Below are 24,792 nucleotides of genomic sequence, written 5' to 3'. Positions count from 1 at the left end.
AAGAGTACTATCTTCTGGGACATGACGCCATGTAGTCCGTTCAAAGTCAACCGACGTTTCGGAAGAACATCACCTCCATATTCAGGATCGAAGAATAAACAAGTAGAGCTCTTCGTGCAACCTGTTTTCACGCTGGTTTCATTCTCGGCTTATTCTTCGACCCTGAAGATGGATGCGATATGTTTCTCCGAAACGTCCCTGAAGATGGTTGCGATATGTTTCTCCGAAACGTCGGTTGACTTTCAACGGACTACATGGCGTCATGTCCCAGAAGATAATGCTGTTTAGTTTGGAAATCGATGTGTGTGGGGGGGGGGGAACTTGAGTACGTGGAATGCTTTAAGAACGAGCAGACGTTTGACAACTCGAAAAGTAATGTTTTTCTTACGTTTCTGAACTAACTGATTCCATGAGCCTTTCTTGAGAAGCCTCCACTTGTGCAGCTACTCAAGAATTTCCAAATATTTTATGGAAGCCAAAGGTTCATTACCGTGTTCACAAGATGCCTCCACTGGTCCTTATCCTGAGCCAGGTCAGTCCAGTCTACACCACACCGTCCTATCTCTCTAAGATCAATTTTAATATTATCCACCTACCTACGTCTTGGTTCATCTAGTGGTATCTTTCCTTCAGGATTTGCCACCAATATCCTATATGTATTTCTCTTCTCACCCATTCGTGCTACGATACATGCACTCACTGATACGTAACGCAACATGTTGATATGACATGGTTCATTTTATGATATAGGTTTGACATGCTTTACCGCAAAGCGTTTCATTCAAAAAGCGACCTAATGGAATTGATGACGGTGCAGAATTGAATTGTAAATTGGTCAGTATTGTGGTGAAAGTGCAACTTGTGTATACGGAAGCACGCCATTTGCATGGTATAAGTAACAAAACAGTCCTAGCCATGTTGTATGGATTGAACTTTATATTGAGGCCCTATTATAAATGTGTTTGTCTGCGAAGTAGATAAAATATTGCCTTTCTTACAATAAAGAAAAACAACGTTTGTTAGCAAATGGAACCCAGTAGTTTCTAAAGGGTTCTGACGATGGTGGATGACACACAGAATTACTGGGTTTTTGGACATTTTCCATCGTCCGGAATTCTAGGTAATAGAGAACACGACGTTTCAGAAACTGGGTCTGTTTCCGTCTTCAGGTGAGAAAGGAAGACACGAAATCAGTTTGGCCCCGTAGAAAGAGCTAATCTCAGGTTCAGTGATTGAGATTAGCTGTTTCTAAGGGGCCAAACGGATTAGGTGTCTTCCTTTCTCACCTGAAGACGGAAACAGATCCAGTTTCCGAAACGCCGTGTCCTCTATTATCTAGAGTGTCCACTGTTACCTAGAATTCCGGACGATGGAAAAAGTAAATAAAAAAAAACAAAAAAAAGCAGTAAATGGAATCCTGTTAGTTACAGAGATGTTTGATGGCTTTTTCTTTATTTTTAAAACTTTTAACGGAATGTTTTTGCGATGAAGTAGCGAATTGCTGTACGTTCTTTGTAACAAGATACCGCTTTCAATTCTTCCATCCTTGCTATCAAGATCCTTAAAAGTATGCTCTGTGAATTTATAGGTTATGTACTTACAGAATCACGGCTTGTTAAGGCACAGCGTGAAGATACAGATGTAGTTGAGAAGTTGGCGTTTATTAGAGCTCAAACTACTTCGTGTGTGGTTACATGATACAGAGTCTTTGGGTTTCTGTTTAATTGTCGTAACAGTGTAAATGTTAGCAGAACAAAACTCCCTTTTCCCTTTGTGTCATTTCTCTCTTTGTGTTCTTTCTTGCTCTCTTTCTATTCCTTTAATATCTGTTTTTCAATTGTTATTTTCTTTCCTTCATTCAGATTTCTGTACTCAGACTAGACAAATGCAGTCACTTCCTTATGCTTTCACACTGGCTTTTACGCTTTATGATTTCCGACTTAAAATTTTCTTCATCCCTTCTGATAATTTAATTAAATTTTGTATTCCATGGCAATCCGAAAGAAAGTAGTGTGTTAACGTCTGGAGGTCGTTGAAGTAGGCCTACGTGTTAATGGGGCCTATGGTAGCGTAGTTGGTTGAGGCACTATGCTACAAGCCGGAAGGTCTCGGGTTCCTGATGAGGTCATCGGATACAATTAACCTAATCCTTCCAGCCGCACTAAGGCCCTAGGGTCGACTCAGCCTCTAACAGAAATGAATACCTAGAATCTTCCGGGGGGGTAAAAGGCGGCCAGCGCGTAAAGCTGACAACCTTACCGCCATCTATGAGCCGATTGTCTAGAGAAAATGTTGGAGCCTCAACGTCTCACAATCCTATGGGCCTGCACGACCTGTTATCTTTTTTTTTTTTTTTACGTTTCATACACAGCAACCCGCCCTTCAGCCATATTCTGAGCTATTTTAATCAAGTTTACATCCCCCGAAAACTTTTTTGTTTCCTTATTGAAATTTTAAACGCATTTCTTTTGTACCAAACCCAACTTAAGATGGAGACTGTCATTATCCCTGTCATTATGATAGCCGAGCATGGAAATCGCGCCCTCTCTCTCTCTCATTTTGCCTACACTTTGGAGCATAGGGCATCCATGAAACGCTTTGTTTCACCTCAGTCGGTACGCCTCCTTGGACGGGGGTTCAGCCCGTCGCAAGGCCGCTACCTACGCAAACACAGGGTAAACGCAGACAGACATCCATGCCTTGAGTGGGATTCGAGCCCACGACCTCAGCGTTCGGGCGAGCGAAGACAGTTCATGCCTTAGACCGCGCGGCCACTGTGATCGGTGCATAGCAATATGAATTATGCTTTCTTTCATCCTGTTGAGTTATGGTGTTCTCTTCACAGTTCATTTTATGACAGCTTCATCGTGAATGACGGAACCGTTTTCTTCATTCAGTGAGTTTGTGTTTTATTTACCTACCACATGATGATGATCTTTATAGCCGAAACCCATAGTGGGAAAGACTAACATCAATAAAAATTAATATTGACTCTTTTTATAACGTATATATTTATTTTATTAAACTCATTAATAAACTGTTGTGTAGACGACCAACTTATACTTTGTTAATTATGAGTTTTATAATGCTATGCTGGACAGCACAGCCGAACTCTTTCTCTCTCTCTCTCTCTGTGACTACAGCCCTTTGGACGATGGCCGTTTGTTCAGTTTCTTAATCCTATACAGTCGGTAGGACTCCTTGGACGGGGGATCAGCTCATCGCAAGACCTCCAACTACACACAGAATAAACGCACACAAACATCCATGCCTTGAGTGGGATTCGAACCCACGATCCCAGTGTTCGAGTAGAAGAAGACGGTTCGTACCACTGTGGTCGACCACAACCGAACTCTGTAATGCGAAAATATGTTTCTTTGTGCTCCTTTAACGTTATGCAACGGAGGTGAAAGCATGCTTAACTTTTTAAAGAGCTGCGAGATTTTAATTACGTCTTTCTTTCAGATGGCCAGGTGCTGGTCCCTCTGACATGAGCTGTGTTGCTGGATGGATTTAAGGTAAAGCAATGTTTGTTGCCTGACTCCAACAAAATATACTGGGATTCAGTAAAGAAGCTTTGTTTGTTTACATGGCTACTCTCAGATTTGAAATTCGCATGTTCTAATTCAAGAGCTTGCAGCTGGGATAGGGCAGTCACTGTAGTGACAGAGCTATGACACTAGGAAGAGCAGGGATCTTGTCTCTTCGCTACTGCTTTCTCACCGGGGTTTCTTCTTCTAGGTTAACCTGACCACTAGTCTCCATCTAGGACAGAACTTAATACTTGAAGCTATGCTTCCATTCCCCCATACGTCTTTATAGCCCGAGCAGGTTGGTGTAGCGGTAACAGTGACTGTTTCCCTAAACAGCGTTAGTAGCGGAGACGTAATATGTTTCCTTTGAGGTACGAACTGAATTTTTGTTTTATACACAGTATATAGTGCAGAATCCCGCGTGGAGGCGGGGTCGAACACCTCCACCTTAGCTCTGCGCGTCGTAGGGGGCGAAGAAAAGGGAAGTCTTGAATCTGAGACAGTAAAAACGACAGACCCGTCCTCTCGTCACAGAGAGCGCCCCACATCAATAAACCCGAACTGTCTGACTAATAAGAATTTGACCTTAAGCCCCAGATGGGTGCTTTGTTCCAAGAGAGACTGGCCGACTGACCGTTGTTCGTATCATAAGACTCGAGACTACACAGTGCAATGGCCTTATACTACAATAGCCCGTAGATCTAACGGTGTACTCACTGATTGTGGAGTCAAATAGGAATAAATCAGCTAGAGGAAGAATGCGAATGCTGGTTCTCCGTCGAAACTGTATTTGACAAGCTGACAGTAAGTACACAGTAATAAGTTCAGCGTGGCGTTCACAAATGTTACAAACGCATGACTGTTTGTAATGCCATTTGCAGTCTACTTACGCGCGGAATGTGTAATGCTTGATTATAACGCCGTCGGTACAGCTACTAGCAACGGTTTGGACGACTGAGGGGTCGGAGTTCGAGTTCCGGTAAAGGCAAGAATTTTGTTTTCTCCGCAGCGTCCAGACGGGCTCTGGGGCCCAATCAGTCTCCTGTTCAGTAGGTACCGGCATTCTTTCCCCGAGGGTAAGGCGGCCGGGTCGTGGATTTGTGTAGTCACTCCCCCATACACCTTCATGGCGTGGTGCTTAATTAGTTCGGCACAGATACAATTATATCTTATACCTTACAGCAGTGACTGACGCGTGTTTCCTTCTTGTCTTGTCTTTTCGTGCCGTTATGTAATTGTAAAGGACGTTTCGTTCAACCTTCGCATGTCTGTTGTCATTGCTATCCGATGTATTACGTAAAAATGTAACTGTTCTGTTTCGTCTGCTTCCTGTTTCCTACCGCGGACCTAAGAAAGAACACCGAAAGATATTGTCACGATTTTATATTCGCATTATGATGTACGATAATTTACTGTATCATAGCCTTTTTTTTTTAACTATAAACCGATGGCTGTTCTCAACCATCTGCATCGAGGGGCCATCGTTGAACGCTCAATCCATTGGAAACACGTGTTTTTTGGAGGTTTTATTTTACGACGCTGTTGGTATTGAGTCGTAAGATAATTGGTGAATAATGAATTGAAAAGAATTTAGGAAGAAGCTGTCGTGGTGTGATCGAGGTACTATCCCGGTGCTTGCTTGGAGGGACTGAGGAAAATAATGAAAAATCCCATGATGGCTGTGTTTTTCGACTGATATTGTAACCGAACAAGAGTAGAGCGTTACCTCTACATTGAGCTGCTCGGTACATGGACCTGTTGCTTATATTGTGACATGACGCCCGAAAGCCGGAATAGCGAAATCGGAATAGACGTTCATTGCTAGACAGCGACTCTGTAAACACATTCCCGCTGCAGCAGATACGAAAGCAACAATCGAATAACTTTGGTTGCTATGCAACGGCGGTGTGAACACGTGTGTTTTCTGCGTAGTCCCTGTAAAGTGGTTATAAAGAAGAGCTCATTTGAGGCCGCACAGTGAAGTGAGGAGTCGCGTTTCGAGACGGCGGCCTGCCGGGATATGAGCTTGGGAGCAGAGGAACTGAATTGAGTTGGCAGTTGCAGAATAATGGCAAGAAAGGAATTAAGACTTTGAAAAGAAAACTACATGTGTGATTTGAAGTTGCAGTGAGACTGTTACAAATCCGTTGCAAGGATACGACTAGTGAAGACAGAGAACCCTAGTGTGTATGTAACGGTGAACCGTAAAGTGTGTAGATCAGCGATAGCGCTGTATTACCTGTAGTTCCGAGTTGTGTGAATGTATCAGGTGTAAATACATTCAGTCATTGAGTCCAAAACCGAGTCAATGTGTTGAATCACTTAAATCCGATTTGTTACGTATTACGAAACAATTGTATAGAAAATGTTGATGTAGCCTTGTACAGTTAGGCTACCTGGACATAATTTTGTATATAGATCAGAAATTTCCATGCAAGGAAACATCCTTTTACCCTAGAGAAGTATTCTGAATGGAAAGTATGTCCCAGTTGTTGACACTGAAGGCAGAAGGCTCTCATAAAAAGCATGACATGTTTTCCTTGATTTTCCTGTTCTCCCGAGTGAAGCAGTGGTTGGCACAAGCTGCGTGTTATGGCAGAGAGCGGCGTGTTTCAGGAAGTGCAAAACAAAGCTGGTCTTTTTATGTTTCTTATAAGGACACGACTGCATCACGGAACCTGTCAGCTGACATTACGTTTTCTTGTATACTTTCTGCTTTCCTGTACGATGGCGATTTAGAGGCCTTTGTGTACTTTAAGGCGTAACAGTGGACATTTACTGCGGGCATCTTTTTGCGCTCTGTAGTGTCGACACTGACAGCGCCCTTAAAGAACCACCTAAGAAGGCTACAGACGTTAGCATTGACAGAGGAAAAAATGAAGACTTGAATGCCACACGGGAAGACCTCGTGAGTTGACATATTTGCCACTCATCGACTGTTACTGTCTTTCTTATAGCCTGTCCGTAGTCTAGAGGTAACGTTCCCACCTCATGACTCGTAGTACGCGGGTTCAAAAACCCGGCGGAGGTCGTCGAATTTTTAAGGGCGGAAAAATTCAGGGAACAAGTCCTCGGGGAGGGACTTTAAGCTGTGTGTCCCGTGTCGTAACTTTACGGCACGTAAAAGAACCTCATATCCCCAAAGGGGATCACTGAGCCAAATTCCAGGACGTTTCCCGCCCAACAATAGTCTCTAAGGCCTCTGATAGATGGGGGAAGCATTATAGACACCGCTAAGCAAGTGGCCGAACTCGCTTGCTCGGCGGGACTGATGGTACGCACAATTTATCGGTAGGGTAAAGAGACTGGTAGAATATCATAGAGGGAAGCACAATAGATCAAACTGGTCGCGGTGCATGGGGAAACCCACCATCTCTAAATAACTAACTAAGTTTTTTTAGGGGTTGGGTAAGACTGAGTCCATTTGGTACGTCGGCTACTTTTGGGCCTATTGTACCAGCCCCGGACGTTACATAATGAGTGTGGAGCAGTCGGTGGAATGAGAATTGGCGGGAGAAACCGAAGTACTCGGAGAAAACCTGCCCCAGCGCCACTTTGTCCACCACAAATCCCACTTGACCAGACCCGGGGTCGAACCCGGGCCGCCGCGGTGGGAAGCCAGCGACTAACCGCTTGAGCTATGGCGCGGCCCAGGACTTCCTAACTTATATGTTAAAATGAAGGTTTGATAACAAAGCTACTTTCCCGCTCCCTACGTCACAAACAGGCGAGTCGAGGTGCCATTAAATCGTGGCTCTGTTATGGATAGGGATATCAGAATGAAAACCTGTTGGTAAGTAGGGGAACTAGAGGCTTTCCATTCATGTTAATGCTACAGTCGATGTAAGTGTTAACACGATTTACCCTCTTATGGAAGAGCCCTCTTGAATGACCTTGAAGCAACACACTGGGCTCCATTAATACAATAAAAATGAAAGGATGTAAGCCTGATCTGCCTTCAGGTTATTCGTCTACAGGCTTGCAGAGATTGCACAGTTTTATTCACGTGCGTCATGCAATACCGACTCCGCTGCTGTGAATAATTAGCCCGCCCTTTCTTGTTGGCCGTGTATCTTCTTTTGTGCTTTCATCGGTCACGCTTTGCCATAATACGCAGCATCTGTTGCCGGTTTTTTTATGGTGGTAATGTTATCAGGTGAATTATACGCCACAGTGATTACATGAAATAGTGGGTCACGGCACAGCACAACACGACGTCTGTATGCTAATTTGCTGCGTAACGGCTGTCTGTAATTGGGCATCACAGTTCTGCATTATGGGCTTTAGATGTTTATATTCCTGTGTGGCGAGGTGTTTCATGACCTATTTTTGTCTCCTAGATACATAGATGGCCGATCACAGTGGTCGCGCGGTCTAAGGCATGATGAACTGTTCTTCGTCTGCTCGAGCATTGGGATCGTGGCTTCGAATCCCACTCGAGGCATGGATGTCTGTGTGCGTTTATTGTGTGTGTTGTTCTTTGTGTAGGTAGCGGCCTTGCGACGGGTTGATCCCCCGTCCAAGGAGTCCTACTGACTGTGTATAGGATTAAGAAACTGAAGAAACAGCCAAGGACGAACAAAGGGATGTCGATAGATAGATATGTGACTATTGCGTTGCTTACTGCAGAATACAAGCACTGCAGGAAACGATCATGGAACTGTCGTTGAACATCAAATTAGGCGTAAGACTCGTGATCTGTTAAAATGCAAGATCTGCAAAGAAAGATAGGTACAGGAGAACACAACCTTGATCTAGTCGAATATTTTGAATCTTAAAATAAATCAGATCAAAGAAGCCATCTCACGAATCAAATGGAATGTACAATTCTGTCCCCTGAATTATAATGCAATGTAGTGCGTTGAAATTCAGCCGACGTTTCAGAGTAACATTGCTCCATCTTCAAGGTCTAAGAATAAACCAAGCAAGAAGAGCTCTACTTGCCATCTCTTTTCACACTGTTTTCTTTCTTGGTTTGTTCTACCCTGAAGATTGAGGCGAAGTGTTCCTCCGAAACATTAATTGACTTTCAACGGACTCCACGGCGTTATATGACAGAAAATATAATTGTTCATAACCATAACCTCCCCCCCCGTGGGAAATCCTATGAAATCGAACGTCCTTGGATTACTGAGTTTCAGGGCTTTGTCCATCGTTTAGTATTCTGGAAGAACGCAACGTATCGGAGATTGAATCTTTCCGACCTTGAGTCAAAAGGTGGGGCGGCACCTCTTCAACTGGGTCCATTAGAAGGAGATACGCTCAGTCACTATGTTGTGTTCTTTCGGAACACTAGCCGATGGATAACGTTTAGAAACTCAAGTGTGATGCGCCATCGTCAGAACGCTTTAGAATTAAAATGAGTTCCGTGTCTATAGCTTTCCCCCCTCATTGGTTATTTAATGACGGTTGGAGTATCGAGATGCGGCGCAGTACCTAAGTCGATAAAGTGGTAGGCTGGACTGCCGGGATTCGGTTCCCGCCGGAGCGAGAGAGTTTTCTGTTCTCCAGAGTGTCAACTAGACCGACTCTGGGGTCCATCTAGTCTCCAGTGGGTACCAGGAGCTCTCCTCGGTGGTAAAGCGACTGAGGCGTGGAGCTGACCGTTCGCCTCCGTCTAGTGCCGAGGTCACGATTGGGGGAGCTGTACCTCCACCGATACTTCTTCATGGCTTAATGCTAATTGATTAAGCACAGGTACAACTTTCGCTTTTACCCAAATTAGGTTGCTTCCGCCACCTTTACATCGTTTCCAAAATAATTATTCATTAATCGTATGTTTTGGCCTGTAGTCTAACAGAAACGTTAAATAAACAAAAGCCGCGTTGTGACGTATAGTGAGACAGCGAAGGCCGGCCATTACGCGTTACAGGCCTGTTTATTCTTGTTGCCAAACATAGATGGCAGATTTATCGCTTGCATACAAATAGAATCTCTCTTTGGCAGTTTCATTCCAAGTCAAACATAAATTTTGTAGGGATTTGTATTGTCGCGAGATGGGCGCAGTATTTTTCATGTTGGTTACCAAACGTGGCAGTTGAGTGGATAGCCTTCTTGCTTCGCATAGGGAGGATCCAGACTTAGTTATCGACCCGGAGACGGTCTATCTTCGATAGAAGTTTTTGTTGATTTTCCTCAGTCCCTCCAGACATGTCGAGTTGCCTCAGTTTAGGTCACGTACTTTACGGATCGTTATTCACTAACCATCCTTTCATTGGAATTGATAAATGACAATAATGTATGTAATCAAATAAGGAGCCGGGATAGCTCAGTCGGTATAACAACCGAAGGGTCAGAGTTCAAGTCCCGGTAGGGTCAAGAATTTTCTCTTCTCCAAGTCATTCAGACCGGCTCTGGGATCCACCCAACATCTTATGCAATGGGTAACGAGGGCTCTTTCCCCGGGGGTAAAGCGGCTGAGGCGTGAAGCTGACCAGTCACCTCCAACTAGTGCCGAGGTCAAGAAAATGTGGAACAATACATCTACTCCTCCATACGCTTTCATAGATTAGTGCTTAATTAGTAAAGCAGGACAGCTTTACCTAAATATGTAATTGTGAAACAGTGGTAACATCGTTAGCTGTAATAAAACAGACTGGAGAAAGCTAAGGATGTACGTAATATAAGGTGAATTTTGTTTTCCCCTTGCCACATCTTCCATAGTTTCCTATCCTTGTATCAGATGTTGTAAAGGTCTGTTTCCTTCCGTGAACTCTTATCCACTGTAGCGTTGCATCACGCGTGAGAGTGCACACTTCAACACCCTGGACTCCTCCCTCTTGCAATTCGGCCATTTCGTGACTTCATTAAAATTGATTGACGTGGAAATGGCGGCAGTGTTAATCCCCGCAAATTTCATTATTTGAGCGGTTTGGACCCCGAACACGACTCCGTTGCTGGAGGTTTTATGTGTTTCTAGAGTTCTTAGCCCCTCTGTAGTAAAGAGCAGTGTGATGAACCAGTTTTGCGGCATCACCAGCCATTTCAGATTTCTATTAGCATATTACACGAGGAATATCCTACACGAAATAAGAAAACGGAAGGCTAATTGGATTGGTCATATTTTACGCAGAAACTGCCTTCTAAAAGAAGTTATTGAAGGAAAGATAGAGGGGCGCATAGAAGTGACAAGAAGACGAGGAAGAAGACGTAAGAAGATGCTGGATTACCTTGGGGACAGAAGAGGATACTGTCATTTGAAGGAGAAAGCTCTAGATCGCATTAAATGGAGGAATTGTTTTGGAAGAGACTGTGGACCTGTCGTCTTGACAGATTACTGATGCTGATGATGATGATGATGATGATGATTACACGAGTAATGTTGGTTTTAGGTGGCTTGAGATGGAAACGAACGCAGGAATATAATAATAATAATAATAACAATAGCAACAACAACAACAATAATAATCTGGATAGCACAGTCGGTATAGCGACTGGCTATGGGCTGGACGACCGAAGGGTCGGATTTCGAGTCCTAGTAGGGTCAAGGATTTTCTCTTCTCCACGTCGTCCAGACCGACTCTGGGGCACACCCAGCCTCCTATCCAATGGATACAGGTGGGGTAAAGCGGCCGGGTCGTGAAGCTTATCATTTACCTCGAACTAGTGCCGAGGTCAAGAAAATATGGATCTATACATCCACATCCCCATACACCAAATTTACCTTTGACGTGCCACGAAGGACGCGCATGCTGAAGTTGTTTAGCATTCTGCATGATTGATTTTACATATAATAAAACTTTTTGAGTTACACTTTCATATTCCGTAATCAGTTTTGTTTTATTTATTTATTTATTTCCGGTTTGAAAATCATAGTCCACGGAAACCCCGACAGTAATTTAGAATCATCCTGTATATCGTAACTTAGGGTGTGCTCATCCTACCAACGTGTCTCCATGAAGAAGCTACTTTCATTTTGAACCGACTCTGAAGTAACATTTGCACCATCCAGCCGTACCTCCTGGCTTTCGAAGAGAAACAGACATGGATTTCTCCCCCGTGAAACTAACATGCACGCAATAAACTTCACTGTTGTTTTATGTGGTTGCACGATTCCTGCGTTTCACTTAAGACCGTGGCTGCCTTGAACTTACATGGCGTAAACTACATAGAGTAACCTCTTCACAGTCCTTTGAATTTTTAAAGCTGAACGTCTTAAAAGAGGCATCAGCCAAGCCAGATATTTGTTTATGCGGACTCGGTTTCGTTCGGCGCAAGCTTATTGGTGTATTCGGGTTTATTTGTATTGCGCATGCGTAAACACCTAGGTCACCGAACTTCACGCTGCTCGAGTTTTATAATTAGTCATACATACTGAAGAGTTCTAAGAGTTACAGGAGAAGTAAGATTGAAGTCTGAGGATGTGAAGAGTACTCGATCACCAGTCGTTGAAAAACATTACTCATACTGTTGATTTCAAGGAAATTTTCCTTGAGTTACGTGCTATCGTAATCTGTTTCGCAGCGACTACAGTCTAAATCTGAAGCGTATCTGCTATACATCTCCACATCCTTGCACATATTTCGACCAAATTTGGTATAATGGTAAAGGACCTCCCAAGAGAGGTTTTTAGACTATAACCTCTGGAAGAAAATATTTTTTGCTTATTGTTTGAAAATAATTCTTTCTAGCGTATTGAGATTTTTGTGCTACAGCTTAGTCTGTATATCTGTCTTACAGATTTTGTGATATTTAATTTTCAACTTTCCGACAAATGAATGATAATTTTTAAAGATTATTAAAAAATGGCGATGTACAGTGTAGTGAATTATTTAATTTCCTTACAATTCTAATAATTGGTTAATATTATTAAGATTAAAGTTTTATCTTTTCGGTATATTGTACATCATGAATATACGTACAAATATGTTTTTGGACATTGTAAATCGTCTTGTCGTTATCTAAAAATTGTCCTGTTTTTTTTTTAAATAAACAGGACGGTTTTTGTATAAAGACAAGACGATGGATAATGTCCAAAAACATAATATTTGTACGTACGTGTATGTACCATCGTCACAAGCTTTTAGATCTTATCGAAATATACGTGTGCATTACGCCTGAGCAACGCCGTGTAGATAACCCGTTTATCTTTTAATTTGTATCTGTTGCTTAAAATGACACCTGTCTTATGTTATGGCAAACTTCGAAGAACAGTCTTTGACCATACCGACTTCTGCTGTCCAGGATTTCTTTACATTCTCTTTTATCATGCGGCATGGCTCAGTCAGTGTAGTGACTCGGTTACGGGGTCGATGACCGAGGAGTCGGAATTCGACTTCCGGCAGGAGCAGAATTTTTTCTTTTCTTTTCCATTATCTAGACCGACTCTGAGGCCTACCCAGACTTCCATGCAGTTGGTACCGGGAGCTTTCTCCCTAGTGGATAAAGCCGCCGGGACGTGAAGCTGACCACTCTAATTACGAGGTTAAGAGTAAGTGGAGCTATACCTCTGCTCCCCAATACGTCTTCATAGTGTGGTTATTAATTAAGCCTGTGGTCAATTTTATCTTCTATTTTCTCTCGTGACTAAACATCATGGTGGAGTAGTACTGGAGCTTCATTTTCAGGAGGCCACCTGTTCAAATCTTGGTGTGAGTACTGGTTTCCTTGACGTCGTGATTTTCCTCAGTACGAGGCGAATTCCGGTATAGTATAGGCCCCTTCAACCAGGCTACAGTCTTCCTTCTATACGTCTTATCATGTCGTTTCACTAATATCAGGGGCACGCGGTAGCATAGTTGGTTGAGGCACTATGCTATAATCCGGAAGGTCGCGGGTTCGATTACCGATGATATAATTTAAGTTTTCAATTGACCAAACCCTTCCAGCCGCACTACGGCCCTGGGGTCGACTCAGCCTCTAACAGAAATGAGTACCAAGAATCTTCGTGGAGGATAAAGGGCGGCCGACACGTAAGGCTGACATCACCGCCATCTGTGAATCGATTATCTAGAAAATGTGGGAGTCTCAACATCTCACAACTCTCTGGGCATCCACGGCCTGTTACGGGGATAGCTTTACCGTTACATTTAACTAATATCATCTGAACTAATAGACCACGCCGTTAAATGACCCAAGAATGAATAAAGTGCTTTCTGTCATCTGATTTGAAGTAGATTTAGTTGGGAAGATCTCATACAGCCTGCATACATTATGTGTAGGTGGAGAAAGGAAAAGTGGGTGTAAGTCTGCTTCAGCAAATGACGGTGGGGCCAGGTGAGATTTGATGTGCCAGAATGTGTAAGCCTGCACGAAGGGGGGGGGGAAGGAGGAATGCATATNTAGGATATTGGTGGGAAAGCCGGAAGGAAGGAGACCACTGGGAAGACCAAGACTTAAGTGGGTGGACAAGCTCAAGCGGTTAGTCGCTGGCTTCCCATCGCGGCAGCCCGGGTTCGATCCCGGGTCTGGTCAAGTGGGATTTGTGGTGGACAAAGTGGCGCTGGGGCAGGTTTTCTCCGAGTGCTTAGGTTTCCCCCTGCCAGTCTTCATTCCACCAATTGCTCCACAATCACCCTCACCTATCATCTGGGGCTGGTACAATAGGCCAGAAGTGGCCGCAGTACAAGGGACTTAGTCCCAACCCACTAGCAATAAAAAAGTAAGTGGGTAGACAGTATTAAATGGATATTAGATAGGATGGGATGTTATAGATTGGATTGATGTGGCTCAGGATAGGGACCAGTGGAAGGCTCTTGTGAACACGGTAATGAACCTTCGGGTTCCATAAAATGCTGGGAAGTTCTTGAGTAGCTGCACAACTATCAGCTTCTCAAGAAGGACTCTGCTTCACGAGTCAGTGAGTGAGAATGTGTAAGCCTGCTTGCAGTGTGACGAAATTTAACGCTGAATTTGAAAACTTCAGTTATTAATGATTAAGGGAGGTAGGAATTCGATTAGAAACCTCAGTAAAGCTAGCCGTTGTTACCTTGTGCATCACCAGATAGCTGTTTTCGGACTAGACTGTGCACATGTTATAACTGCCAAGCGAAAGTTAATAGTTCATATTTTAAGAAGCATTAAAATAAGACTTTACGGGCAGTGACGAATTTCGTTTGTAGTTCTAAATGTTTTAAATTTCAGAATGTGAAATTCTATTGTCGCGTGTTTTAGGGGTGTGACTATTAGACGGGGTTTGGATTGGAGATCGGATTTATTGATCAATTATACACACAACTGAAAACTACAAACACTTACAACGCTATCACTGATCTACACACTTTACAAATCACTAGATCACACGTTATCTTCTCAGTCCACTTTCACTGGTCGTTTCCTGGTAACGGATCTTAACAGTGGAGGTTCTTCAGCTTCAGTGGTCACGCCGTTGCCCGCTGGTAATCAATCCACAACTGAACTATAGCGCCATCTCTTCTCAGCCTCTTGCAGAACTCAAATGACTGACAACTGAATTCTTTCAGAGTAAGAGTCACTTTACGACTGGTGGGTTACCGCCAGTCGGTTGTCTTGGCGACAAGCCCGTTGAGACCCCCAGCAAGTTTTTTATTCAAATGAACACTTGCTTTCATAGTCATTATGTAACATCCTCCCTGATGAGAAGATGGGTCTGTCGTTTACAATTACTGCTGATCCTCGCCAGCGCAGTCATTCTCTGGTCCGAGTTCCGCGGGACTCACGACCATATTTTACTGTCTCAGATTCGAGACTCCCCGAACCTGGAGGGCAAAGTACCCATATTTATATCCCCCAGTGACAGGGTGGCCCGGGTATACACCCAGGCCATTGGTTCCCTTTTCGTTTCCTCTAACGACTCGAAGGGCTACAGTGGAGGTATTCGACCTCGCCTCCACTGAGCACTCTGTCTCTGAACTCTTTGCTCCACCTGTCCTGATTGTAACATCTCGGCACGGACGACATAGAAAACACCTTCTGTTGCTGCGTGCGTATTCGTTGCAGCTGGAATGTGTTAACCGAGCTGTTGCCTAGATACGGGTTGCGTAACCCCTTTTATTAAGAATCTGGTGCCCTAGTAACGGGAGCTGCCTCGCGACTGTTACCCCGCGGCGAGTTTAATGTATTTCAGTGAAGAGGTAATATATCCCGTGTGATCAAAGAGTGCACGTGGTGGACTACCGAAACTTTCTCGTTGTGTGATGACGTACATTGACACGAGCGTTGGAAGTGTACCTGCAGTTTCTTTTTTGTTGCCTCCTTGAACCTTCATTAGCGGCGTCAGCGAAATCTGCACTCTCTGGTTAGACGGGTTATAAGTTGCTTTTAACAACTGTTTGAGCCGCAGATCAAAACATTTACTTAGCGCGTATGCGGGAGAGTGTAAACTTCTCAGCTAAGAGAAACTTTGCTTTACAGATGGCTTTGTATCACGCTTTGTTTAAGTTGCACATGCGTGGTTTTTGGAATCCTTTCCCAAAGAGAGGAAGACACTTCGCGTCTAACTCAGTCTGTACATCATCGTTTGTACGTAGGCTTCGGTAGAGAGAGCCAAGAAACTCGAAATAAGTACCGTGATGGGAGCTGCGGAAGAGGGGTTGAACGGCGAATTTTTAGGTATAATTATGGGTTGTAGTTAAATAGACAATATGTCTACGGGCAGAAGCACCGAGTTTGAGTCCAGGTGGGGCCAAGAGTTTTCACTTCTCTATATCATCCGACCGGCTGTGAGGCCCACCCGGCTTACTGTACCGTGGGCTCTTTCCCCGGGGCTAAAGCGGGCGGAGAGTGAAGCTGACCACTCACCTCCAACCGGTGCCGAGGTCAAGAAAATATAAATCTATACATCCACTCGGCCATACGCCTTTGTGGCATAGTGCTTAATTAGTTATGCACAGGGACAACTTTACTTTTTTTTTTTTCTTCCTTGGCACTACAGCCCCAGTTGGCCTAAGCCTACTTCCATGAACTTCTCCGTTCACTTCGGTTTTTCTAGATCTTAGACATTTGGTAGGACTCCTTGGGCGGATGATCAGCTCGCCGCAAGGCCCCTACCTGTACACAAACACAGAAAAACGCACACACACAAACTAAACATCCATGCCCAGAGTGGAATTCGAACCCACGATCCCCGTTTCCAAGCGAGCGAAGACAGTACATGCCTTAGACCGCTCGGCTACCGTGACCGGCCAACTTTACTTTACCTTTACATTTTTAGTTAAATAATATATTGTGCTGCGTGCAAAATAGACTTATGGGAGGGCTCTTGAGTGATACTAAGGAATCGTATGTATCGTTCATGCCTTCGAAGTCTCTTTGATGTGAAAGCGGGCACTTGGCTTACCCTACCGCCAGATGCTTCTTATGGTTTCATTCAGTGTCTGGAAGTGAACGATTGTAAGGAAAGGTGAAGTTGTCCCTGAGCCTAACTAATTAAGCACTACGCCATGAAGGCGTACAGGGAAGTGGATATATAGATCCATAGGTCTATAGATCTGGAGAAGAGAAAATTCTTACCACCACCGGGACTCGAACTCTGACCCCTCGGTCATCCAGCCCGTAGCCAGTGCCATACCGACTACGCTGTCTCGGCTCCTGTGAACGGTGGTATCATAAAATGTCACTTCCATCTTCTTACCATTTCTCACACGTCACATCACAAACGTTGACGTCATGGCGTGTGTATTGCATAGAATCAGACGAATAGATTCGCCACACCGCGGTGCCATAGGTATATTCTCATATAGATTTGGAGATAATCATAATGTTTAGGGTGCATTTATGGTTCTGACAGTGGCGACTACTGTGACGCGCGCCCGTGTAGTCCGATAAGAGTTTACTAGCTCCAGCTTCATGCTTGAAGAATAAACGAAACAACCAACGAGTTCCCTCTTCTGGGAAATCGTTTGGCTTCTTTTTAGACCTAAGTTTGGAGACAGTCCGAAACGTCGGTGAACATCCACCGGACTACACGGCGGCATATCCCAGGCGATAGTACTGTTCCTAATATGTAAGTTTAATTAAGGGAGCTATTCCTTGATGCTTATTTTCATATTATGAGCTAATGAGTTGTATAATTGAATGACCTGCAAATGGGGACCATGGCACGCTCAACCCGTGTAATGGAGGCCGGAGGACTGAACTGTAACGATAGAATGAACCGAATGTTCTATTTCTTCCTTTGCTTCACTCTGAGGCGTTCTAATTGAGTTTAGGACCCATTTCGTTTACACAGAAAATAGCGAATGTAATCATATTTAGTTGAGAGCAGTTTATAACTGGGCTGTCTCTGGGGAGGCAAGACAATGGAAGACGCAGTCTTAAAATTTTGAGTCAGCAAGTAGAGCAGACGAAAAGAAAAAGTTACAGAACCTGAGTTATAAGTACCCTCTAGGAGAGCAGCTGATTGGTGCCTGGAGGGTCCGATCCATCCGATTTGCTGGAGACCGTTTGGAAGCAGGAGACTAGGAACTGTGTGTAAGGAATTAAGAAGCGTTCGATTTTACCCCGTGGTTTTTTCTGTTAAACTGAGTCGTAGATAGCTCAGAATTTGACTGCATCATAGCTCAAGCGGTTAGTCGCTGGCTTCCCACCGCGGCGGCCCGGGTTCAATCCCGGGTCTGGTCAAGTGGGATTTGTGGTGGACAAAGTGGCGCTGGCGCAGGTTTTCTCCGAGTACTTCGGTTTCCACTGCCAATATTCATTCCACCAGTTGCTCCACAATCACCCTCACCTATCATCTGGGGCTGGTACAATAGGCCACAAGTGGCCGCAGTACAAGGGACTTAGTCCCACCCCACTAGCAATAAAAAAAAACTCAGAATTATTCCGGAACTACGGAAATTATAGAGAGTTGGTAGGACTCCTGCCTCTTGTGGGTTTCGAGGCTCCAGGTTCCTCCGAAACGGTAGTAACTGTTTATCAGAATACACAATGTTGCATTCCAGAAGACCTTTATACTTTTAAATAAGCCACAACCTTTTTCCACATCATTTACACTTAAGATTTCAGGCAATGTATAGGCCTGTTTAGGAATTTAAGATTTCTGTTTCCTGTGGTGTAATTGGCTTTTAACCACTTGAAGTCTTATATAAGAATTTGGCTCCTACCACACAGAAAATATGTGACGTCACAATTACCAAGCCCTAGTGGTTAATGCTGTATATGGAAGTGATGACTGAAGAGTTCTGTCTTCTGGGATGCAGGGCTGTGTAGTCATTAGAAATTCAACCGACATTTCGGAAGAATATGTCACCTCCGTTTTCAGGGTTGACGAATAAGCCAAATAACAAACTAGAGTGAAAACAGGCCGCAAGCAGAGCTCTGATTTCTTGCTTGCGTTATTCTTCGACTCGGAAGATGGAGGTGATATATTCCGCCGAAATGTCTGTTGCCTTTCAACGGACTACATGGCATCATATCCCAGAAGATGGAACTTTTCATAATCACCGTTGTGAGTGCCTAAAACCCTATATGATGGCTGTTTATTCTGAGAATCAAACGGAATACAAATACACCCTGGGCAGAGTTAAAAAGTTTTTAAATATTAAAGTGGGTGGTACGTGCTTTAGAATGTTAAGAATGTTACAAAATAAATAAATATTAGATTTAATAACTGTCGACGCAACTACAGTGATAATAAATGATGATGTTGTGGGAACTGTTATTAAATTAAATTTAATGTTTATTAATTATGTAATTTTCACACATCGCGGTGCAGAATTTAAATAGTTAAAAGAGTATGTTCGCACATATATTAACTTATGTAACTGGCATTTATTGATAAGAATAGTTTCGATTTTATTTCTACTAGGTATTATTAATAGAACAGTCGGTATAGCGACGGTTGGACGACCTGGGTTCGACTCCTGGCAAAGCAAGAATTATCTCCTTTCAACAGCGTCCAAACTGGCTCCGCCCCCTATCCAGTGGGTACCAGTGGTGATTTCCCTGGGGTTAAAGCAGTGGTGGCGTGAAGCTAACCACTCACCTCCATACGAAACCGAGGTCATGAATGGTGGAGCTATACCTCCACTTTCCCATGCGTCTTCATGGAATAGTGCTTAATTAATTAATCATAGTGACAGATTTACCTGTGAAGGCATCTCCATTTCAGATGAGTTGTTCTTTATCTGCCACTCCATAACCCTCAGAGAAAGAATATGGGGCTGATTAACAAGGTTTCTCTTGTAAGGTAATGCTGTTCCTGTAACAGGCCCTGAAGGCCCATAAGGATGTGAGACGTCGAGGCTCCCACATTTTCTCTAGACACTCGGCTGACAGATAGCGGTGGAGTTTCTCTTGTTAAGGAGGGAAATATATTTTTATCGCAGTCCATCATCTGAGGTCACTGTCGACCTTATAAATCGACCATCGATAGATAACACGCTTTTAATGAACGCGAGTCCGTGTTGGAAATCAGGTGGTTCTGTGTCATCCATAGTGCAGTTGCGAACTGTGTTAGAATGTGAGACACGCTTCATATTGCCCTTATAGACTAGTTCGCCGCATGAATTATGAATGAGCAACGTTTTAATGTAGCTTACAGTGTAATAAAACTTCATAATGAGGAGCTCCACAACTTCTACTCTTCGCCAAGTATAATTAGAATGATCGAGTCAAGGAGGATGAGATGGGCATGGTATGTAGCACGAATAGGGCCGAAGAGGAATGCATATAGGATTTGGGTGGGAAAACCAGAAGGAAAGCGACCACGAGGAAAACCAAAACATAGGTGACTATAGGCGGGTTTTTAATTGGTGATTGGGTTTATTGAACACTTATACATACAACTCGAAACTACAAGTAACTATAACAGCCTCACTTGTTTACACACTCTAAAAATCACTGTAATTGCAGCACACATAAAGTCTTTTATGTCTTCGCTAGTCGTTTCCTGGCAACGGGTCCTAACAATGACCTTTGCTTACGTCCTTACCGGCTGGCGATTATCCCACAACTCATTGCTCCAACTGACTAACTCCGAGGTCGGCTGCCATGTCACACATCCTCCTACTCTTCACTTCGCTGACCAAGCTCTAAACTTTGTCACGCTTTTAACTCCTCGGCACGGACCGCGTAGAAAACAACGCAAATTTTTATAGTTCAGTCGTTTCCATGGGAATATGTTTGTGAAGCCGTTACTCTGCCACAGTTCTTGTATATTCGGTTATTTCGCGGTCGTTGCCCAGCAACGGGTTTACATGCTAATACTATATTAAAATGTATCTTAGAAAGATAGGATGGTATAGTATGGACTGGATTGATCTGGCTGAGGATAGGGACCATTGGGAACACGGTAATGAACCGTCTTGTACCGTAAAGTGTTGGGAAATTGTTGGGTATCTGCAGAACCGGCGGCTTATCAAGAATGGCTCATGCCTGTGGAGTAGTTAGCTTGCAAAATAATATATAGGTCTGTGTTTCCGTGAAATGCGCAGTAAACTGAAGAAATGTATGTAGGACAATTAGCATTGCTGAAAGGCCGTAGACCGGTACATGTAAGCAGCGGTTCTTGCCGTCTTCCAGAGGTATAGTAACCTCTTGTCGAAGCAGATTTGCACATACACGCAAAAAACAAATGCGAACAGTTTATTTGCCGAAAGCGGAAAATTTGAACATAATCAGTGGGTCCGACGTGCTCTAATACTGCGTCAAGTGCTCTCTGGTCACCAGTCGTGTCAATATGAGTTAGTATATGACGTTTCGGAGACTCGTCGCCAGGGATTGATACGATGAAATGTCTCGTCTGTACGTCTTCTTATACCACAGACAATACACTCATGAAACCATCCCCTGAACACTCCGAAACATCTGATCGCCCTTCGTGATAGCTTAAATCATATATGCTATAGTATTGCACGCATGGAGCCGGGTAGAACAGTTGATATTGGGGCTTTACAGACGTGGACAGGGGCAAGAGATTTTTCTTTTCCTCACAGCGTCCAGACCGCCTCTGGGGCCAACCTAGCCTCCTATCCAGTGGGTACCGGCGATTGTTTCCCTGGAAGTAAAGTGGCCGAACTTGAAGATGGCACACTTTTATCTTGTTCCGAGGTTAAGAGTACGTGGAGTTATATATCCACTCCCTCATACGTCTTCATGGTGTGATGCTTAATTGATTTAGCACAGGTACAACTTTACATTTTACTGAACACACCGAGAGGCGCTGTAGATTTGTGCTGATCTCTTAAGAGTCTCACATATGTCTTTGTCGCCCTCGCTCCCATTATTTCTTTTTGTTATGTATATTTATTATCAGGGCCCGGATTTTGATGACATGTCATCTTTTTTCCTTGTATCCTATGCGATGCTCTTAAATATATAAATCTCCGATATGAGCTGCTGGTTACAGAAATGTAAATTTTGTAGGTATTTTTTTGTCATTTTTTGACATTTTTAGGTTTAAGGTCATTTTTTGGTAAATTTTTGGACTTTTAAGGATATTTCTTGTCATTTTTGGCCATTTTAGGGAATTTTTCTTCATGTGTTTTCTGAAATGTGAATAACATGGAAGCGAAGTGTTATTTCTTTTCTCCTTTAGGTCATTTTTCTGGATTTTTTCGGTCATTTTATAGGTAATTTTTTTAATATTTTCAGGTCATCAAAATCCGGGCCCTGCATATTACATTTTTGGGTCATATTTTAGGTAATTTTTCTAGATTTTTTCGGTCATTTTTTAAATATTTTCAGGTCATCAAAATCCGGGCCCTGTTTATTATTTGTTTAGTTGTTTGTTATTTTCAGTATGTTTTGTAGTAATTTATTTAATTTAATTTAATTTAATATACAGTGAGTTAGAGGTATGTATGTATATATGGTCATGTGGTACGCGTGACTAAATGACGGGTTCTGTTGTATTCATTAACACTTCAGTTACACACACACTTAATTGCATTTAAATACAGCGCTATCGCTTATTTACGCACTTTTCAGTACACCGTTACAGACGCACTAGGATTCTCTGTCTTCACTAGCCGTATCCTAGCAACGGACCTGAACACAGAGTTCTAAAAGTCTCACTAAATTACACACTCCCAATGCCACTGCACTAAAGCACACATAAAGTCTTCATGTATATACGAGTATGTATGTAATGTGAAGTGATGTAGGTATCCGCTAGGTTTGTGCGACACAGTTCACGTTTCCCTTTTAACCCGTAAGATTGCCCGACGAGGATTTACCTAACACTCTATTCTTGCCGAACGTGAACCCCGCTTTGGTTGTGGGTCCGCTGTATAAGACTGTGTTTTTGTGTTGTGTTCTGTGTATGAAATTACACATTCAGAGAGTGGGAAATAATTTATTTCTTGTTATAAAATTATTTCTTCCTCGTCTTCAGGTAATGGTACAGGAAGTTCTGGCTGTTTCGACTTTAGTTTCTCAATTAATTGCTTCTGTGTCTTTCTTGGCCTCGGCGTTGTTTTAGTATAACCAGGTAGTTTATTTATTTTATGTGTGTCTCTCTGTGGTCTAGTGGTCAGAGTTCCTGGTTACAGATCCAGAGGTCCCTGCTTCAATTCCCGGCGCTACCAGATTTTCTGAGGAGTAGTGGGTCTGGAACGGGGTCCACTCAGCCTCGTGAGGATAATTTAGGAGCTGTTTGAAGGAAATAGCGGCTCCGGTCTGGAAAACCGAGCCGTGGGATCTGTTGCGCTGACCACGCGACACCCTCTATCCGCTAAAGTTGGCACTAACTTCGCCGACAAGAGGCGGTCGCTCGGTTGGTATAGTTCGCTTGTGGACTAATGCCACGGAGTTTGTGTTTATCTTTTATTTTGTATTCGTTGTATTTTCAGTTTTTTCATAATATCTTTGTTCTTAATGTGGGCTAATCTAGTGAAACCTTGAACTGTTCTCAAGCATTTCATCTGTACCGACTGCATTCTGTTTATACCTCTTGCTCTAAGTGTCGAAGATTCACTTATATATAGCAATGCTGGTAATACTATTACGTACTTTATAAAATTTGAAACGTGTCTCCTTGTTCTTTTTGTCTTAAGACTTTTTTTAAGGTACCACATATCCCATCTTACTTACTGAGTAATTATTGGTGATAATATATATTACAGCCATTGTTATTTTTTTATTTTTTTTTAATGCTAGTGGGGTGGGAGTAAGTCCCTTGTACTGCGGCCACTTCTGGCCTATTGTACCAGCCCCAAATGATAGGTGAGGGTGATTGTGGAGCAATTGGTGGAATGAAGATTGACAAGGGAAACCGAAGTACTCGGAGAAAACCTGCCCCAGCGCCACTTTGTCTACCACAAATCCCACTTCAGCAGACCCCGGGATCGACCCCGGGCCGCCGCGGTGGGAAGCCAGCGACTAACTACAGCCATTGTTTCATGTCAGACATGTAGGAAATGACATAACATCTACCCTGCTCGTACATTAGACATGGTTGTTGCGTATGTTTGTGTTTCAGAAAGTCTTGTAATACGGGAGATACATACATTGAGTAACGCGGTGCTGTCACTTGTGACAGGATGCGCAATATAATGTGCTACATACCAGTACTCTCTTTACAGGATGGAAGTGCCTAATTCGGTCACGTATATAAGAGCTGACCGGTGCTGTCAAAGTATCTGTGTAAGTTTGACTTTTGCAGTTAACTAAAAAGTGGCAGTTTGAATTTGTGGGCTGAATCAGCGACACGCAAGTCAGAAATATGTCACGCCACGCTGAAAACAAGCGGAAATCTTCTAATGTAAGATTAGTGTCTTCTGGGATGTGGGTACCGTGTAATTTTGTAGAGAGGTACCAAGTTTTAGAGCAACCTGCTATTCAGTTTTAGGGCAGAAGTGTTATACCCCGAAGATAGAGGCAGCTGGTTCTTCCGAAATTGTTATCTGTACGGAGTCATATCCCATAATCACAGCTGTAAGAACCTCTGAGTAACTCTGATAGAAATATTAAATGTATTTAAGTGTACTTTTTGTACTATGGTAGCTTTAGGTAATGCGTACGGTGAGTTGTATTCCAATGTTTTTTTGCGCTTCTTTTAATATTCACCACATCTAAAAATGTTTCAAATGAGGTTATGTATCTTTACGTTTTAAATTAAGGGAAGTTTTGCTATGAACAAGTGACGTAATGATGTCCCGTTTCAAAACGAAAACGTCTTCTCTAATATTAGAGAAGGCTGGAGGCGAAATAGTTGTTAGGCTGCGGGCTGCATGACCGGGGATGCGGGGTTCCATTCCTGACACGGACAGGGGTTTCATTTCTTCGCCGTGACTGCGAATGTTACTGGCTTCTGGAATGTGAAGCCATGTATGTTTCTAGAATTTTACCGATACTTCTGAGGAGCATGCTGAGAAGTGAAGACTGAGGCAGTATCCCCCCC

General features: G+C 43.3%; 1 protein-coding gene across 2 annotated transcripts in view; it reads left to right on the top strand.

Annotated features, from left to right (window-relative positions):
* Positions 1 to 24,792, top strand: part of LOC111867633 — a 231,886-nt gene that overhangs the window by 116,805 nt on the left and 90,289 nt on the right. Inside the window, exon 3 of one of the 2 annotated variants that reach the window (XM_033752738.1) lies at positions 3,466 to 3,518. The exons of the other annotated variant lie outside the window; for it this stretch is intronic. The gene's annotated coding sequence lies outside the window, so the exon portion shown is untranslated. The remainder of the gene's footprint in view (positions 1 to 3,465; positions 3,519 to 24,792) is intronic. 2 annotated transcript variants of the gene reach the window in all.

Source organism: Cryptotermes secundus, unplaced genomic scaffold (assembly GCF_002891405.2).
Source record: "Cryptotermes secundus unplaced genomic scaffold, Csec_1.0 scaffold548, whole genome shotgun sequence".
Classification (NCBI taxonomy): Eukaryota; Metazoa; Arthropoda; class Insecta; order Blattodea; family Kalotermitidae; genus Cryptotermes; species Cryptotermes secundus.
This window is presented reverse-complemented; position numbering and strand designations above follow the sequence as displayed.